The sequence below is a fragment of the Danio rerio genome, chromosome 23 (genome assembly GCF_049306965.1).
Source record: "Danio rerio strain Tuebingen ecotype United States chromosome 23, GRCz12tu, whole genome shotgun sequence".
Classification (NCBI taxonomy): domain Eukaryota; kingdom Metazoa; phylum Chordata; class Actinopteri; order Cypriniformes; family Danionidae; genus Danio; species Danio rerio.
In genome coordinates, this window is record NC_133198.1 from 42,170,001 (window position 1) to 42,175,000 (window position 5,000).

Sequence of the window (5,000 nt, forward strand, 5' to 3'; positions counted from 1 at the left end):
ATGAATGAATTTAATGAATGAATGAATGACTTAATGAATTAATTGAATTAATGGATTTGCTTGAATGAATTCATGAATTATTAGTGATTGAATAAATGTAATTCTATGTACACAACATCGTTATCTTTGTATAACAATTTCAAGTGTATTGTCCCTGTAAAATAAACAAGCAAATAAAAAATAAAAATAATTACTAAATAAATACTTAATTTATAAATGAATGACTTAATGAATGAATGAATAGATAAATGAAATATGAATGAAATGAATAAAGGATCGAACGAACGAACGAATGAATGAAAGAATTCAGTGAATGAATTCTTAATGAATAAATTTAATGAATAGATGAATGAATTATTAATGAATGGATAACTTAATGAATTAATTCAATTAATTTAATGAATGATTGAATGAATGAATTTAATGAATGAAATAGTAATGAACGAATGAAAAGATGTATGTATGAATGAATGAATGAATTTAATGAATGCTGTAATGAATGAATGAATGAATGAATGAATGAATGAATGAAAAGATGTATGTATGTATATATGAATGAATGAATGAATGAATTTAATTCATTTATAGATGGATTTGTTGATTTATTGATGTACTTTGAGTTTTCTGAAGCGTATGCTTAACTTTTACTCTGTTTCTTGGCTTTCTTTACACAGATATAACACAAAGTGTCCCGTGTCAGAGTAAAAAGGTGCCATTTTTCCTGAAATCTCCCAAACGCTGTGGTAAATAAGGTCTGAACAGACTGTTTCCAGCGTCTGCCTTTCATCTGCAGTGATTTTGATGGGTGAGGGTCAAACACAGGCCCACCATCGCTCCATTAATGTCCTGGAGATGATAAGGAGGAAACCCTGCGTTTACGAGTGTCTAAAGCAGGCTGTATTTCCCAAGCGTCTCAAATTTAACTGTCTGTTCAAGAGACTGAAACTACAGGAGGAATTGTTCAAACCATATTTTACTTTTAATACAAAGGCAGGTTTTGTGGTATAAGTAATGATAAACTAGGTTTGCCTCCGTATAGTGGACACGAACAGGAGTATTCATGTGTACCCATTGGCTCCCATTGTAGAAAAAATGATTATGGAAGTGGTTTCCATCAGCTTTCTGTTTACCAACGTTCTTTAAAATATCTACTTTTGTGGTCGGCAAAAGACAGAAAGTCAACAAAAACTCTTTTGGCTCATAAATATTTTAGTTTCTGACTATGAAAGTCAATATTTATTTAGGTTTTTAAATTCATTCATTCATTCATTCATTCATTCATTTATTTATTTATTTATTTATTTATTTATTTATTTATTTATTTATTTATTTATTTATTTTATTTTTATTTTGTATTAAAAAAAATTTTTTTACTTTTAATTATATATTTATTTATTTTTTATATTTTATTTTTATTTATTTATTTTTGTTTATTTATCTAATTATTTTTGTCAATTTAATATTAAAACATAAAAAATGACTATAATTTAGAAAAATAATTACATTTTTTATTTATAACTATTAAAAAAATACTTAATACTATGACATTTTATTAAGGCTTCTATTTATTATATCAAAGTTTTATTTATTTTTAATTCAGTTGTTTTGTTTAATCATTTAAATGTTCAGATTGTTTATTATTAAATTATTAGGTTATTATTAAAAATGTGAACCCAGAACACAAAAAATACTTAATACTATGAAATATATATTTTTATTTGTGAGTATATTAATATTTTACATATACTAAGATTTAATTTAATTTTAATTTACTTCCATTGTTAAAAGAGTTAAATGTTCAGGTTATTTATTATTAAATTATTATGTTATTATTAAAAATGTGAACCAAGGACATTAAAAAATACTTAATACTATGAAATATATTATTTTAATTATTTATTTGTAAGTACATGAATATTTTACATATACTAAGGTTTAGTTTATTTTTTGTTCAGTTGTATTGTTAAATCATTTAATTGTTCAGATTGTTTATTATTAAATTATTATGGTATTATTTAAAATGTGAACCCGGAAGATTAAATAAAATGCTTAATACTTTTAAATATATATATTTATGTGTAAGTATATTAATATTTTGCACATACTACGGTTTTATTTATTTAAATTCAGTTGTATTGTTAAAAAAATTAATTGTTCAGGTTATTTATTATTAAATTATTATTTTATTATTAAAAATGTGAACCATATTAATAAATATATTGTTTTACTTATTTATTAGTCAGTACATTAATACTTTGTATATACTAAGATTTTGTGTATTTTTAATTCAGTTGTATTGTTAAATCATTTAAATTTTCAGGTTATTTATTATCAAATTATTATATTATTATTACAAATGTGAAGCCAGAACATTAATAATATACATAATACTATTAAATAAGGATTTTTTTAATTTATTTAGTTGTATTGTTAAAACATTTAAAAACCTTTAAAAACATTTAAAAACATTTAAAACAATTAAAATTGAAAATGTGAACCCAGAACATAAAAAATAGAAAAATGAAAAAAGTATTTGTGAGTATATTAATATTTTGTATATACTATGGTTTTATTTATTTTTAATTCAGTTGTATTGTTAAGAGTTCCGATTATTTATTATTAAATTATTATGTTATTATTCAAAATCTGAACACAGAACATTCCCATAAACAGAAAGAGGACTTTTTAAAACTGTAAAGTATTATCGAAAGTCTGTTCAAGTGAAAATTCTTTCTCATTTACTCACCTTTGTCAATTTTTTTTCAGAACACACAAACACACACACACACACACACACACACACACACACACACACACACACACACACACACACACACACACACACACACACACACACACACAAGTCATTTTGAAGAATGAACAGTTTTGATGACCTTTGACATCCACTGTATGAGCTCCAGACTGTCGTGAACACACACTCAAGATTGTTGAGGCTGTAGATTAAAGCTAATTATTGTAAATAATGTTTAGTTTTTTGTTTTACTTTATAAGACCTCAATGATCAGCAAGAGCCACAAGCATTAATTCCGTTTTGCCTCTATATGTTTTTTGACTCTCAAAGGGCTGGTTGACTTGCCTTTTATGAATCACCATCTTCATTAATGTTCTCCTAAAGAAAGAAAGGTCATCCTGCTCGACCCCAGGGTGAGTAAATGAACATTGAATTTTCATTTTTGCCTGAACTGTCCCTTTAACCCTTCAGAGTGCGGTTATCTGAGGACTCGGGTTATATGTGCTGATATGTGTGTCTTACCAGATCACCCAGATTAACCAGTCTTAAACTTCAGCTATGCCAGGAATGTGTGTAGTCACTGCTTTGGTTGATAATTGACAGCGTATGCGTAAACTTATATCAAATCATCATCCTTTACATTGAGCTCTGATTTTTTTTTCTTGGTGTCCATCCAAATTGTGCTATTATAAATTAATTAAATTGTGCGAATAACATATTAAAACATTTGCTAATAAAATTGTGTTTAAGAGAAACTGGTGTGATATATGAAGTTGTCCATCCAATTGAAATGGTCCTGAAATTAGACAAAAAACAAAATCGGTGCATGATTTGGTCCTTTGGAAACCGATTGGTTTAGAAGATGGGTATTGCTAACAAAATGAAACAAGACAAATGAAGTCATGAAGAAATGAGACACTCCCTGATAACCTCGCCTTAAATGACTGACAACCACGCCCCCAATGACTGATAGCCCTGCCCTAAATGCCTGATAGCTCCACCCTAAATACTTGATAGCTTTACCCTAAGTCACTGATAGCCCCTCCCCAATGACTGATAGATAGCTCTGCCCTATATGCCTATTAGCCCTGCCCTAAATGCCTGATAGCTCCGCCCTAAATCCTTAATAGCTCCACCCTAAGTCACTGATAGCCCCTCCCCAATGACTGATAGATAGCTCTGCCCTAAATGCCTGATAGCTCTGCTTTAAATGCCTAATAGCCCTGCCCTAAAGGATTGATAGCACCGCCCTAAATGATGAATAACCCCACCCTAATGACTGATAGTCCTGCCCTAAATGCCTGATAGCTCTGCTGTAAATGACTGATACTCCTGCCCCCAAGGACTGAAAGCAATGCCCTAAAGGATTGATAGCCCCACCCTAATGACTGATAGCCCTGCCCCCAAGAACTGGGAGCCCTGCCCTAAATGCCAGATAGCGCCGTCTTAAATGACTGAAAGCCCCGATTCAATAATAGCTCTGCCTTAAATGCTTGATAGCTCCACACAAAATTACTGATAGCACCTCCCCAATGACCAATAGCCCTTACCTAAATACCTGATAGCTCTGCTTTAAATGATGGATAGACCCGCCCCCAAGGACTGATAGCACTGCCCCAAATATCTGATAGCCCTGCCCTAATTGCCCGATAACTCAGCTCTAAATGACTGATAGCCCCGCCCCCAAGGACTGATAGCACCCCGCCCCAAGGACTTACAGCCCTGCCCTAAAGCTGTGGTCACACTGGACTTGTCTCCCCATAGACTTCCATTCATACACACACGAATGCATCAGACCGAAAACATAGGGTCATGCGCCAAGTTTCGCAGGTTGCTGCAGTGCAAAGTTCAAGCTTGGTGAAGTCTGACCTGCGAAACCGCATCACTTGACTGCGTGAGACCAACCAAGGATCAAAGCATGACCACTCTGGACAGAAATTTAAAGTATGGAGCAATCACTCGCTTTTTTAATGCCAAATAATCTCGTTTATTCCCGCCCCTATTCACAGCGCCGCACAACAGAATTTTGCATTATCAAACTCTAGTGTTACCGCAGCTTAAATGCCTGATAGCTCCGCCCTAAATGACTGATAGCCGCACCCCCAATAACTGAGAGCCCTGTCATAAATGCCTGATAACCCCGCCTAAATGACTGATAACTTCGCCTTAAATGCCTAATAGCACCACCCTAAAGGATTAATAGCCCCACCTTAAATGATAGTCCTGCCCCCAAGGACTAATAGCATCA

At 31.9% G+C, this 5,000-nt stretch overlaps 1 long non-coding RNA gene across 4 annotated transcripts in view; it reads left to right on the forward strand.

The window, feature by feature from the left end:
• The window catches only part of LOC141380553 (uncharacterized), an 80,667-nt gene that overhangs the window by 59,616 nt on the left and 16,051 nt on the right, over positions 1-5,000 (forward strand). The window contains exon 6 of one of the 4 annotated variants that reach the window (XR_012398703.1): positions 3,083-3,165. The exons of the other annotated variants lie outside the window; for them this stretch is intronic. This is a non-coding gene — a long non-coding RNA (uncharacterized lncRNA). The remainder of the gene's footprint in view (positions 1-3,082; positions 3,166-5,000) is intronic. 4 annotated transcript variants of the gene reach the window in all.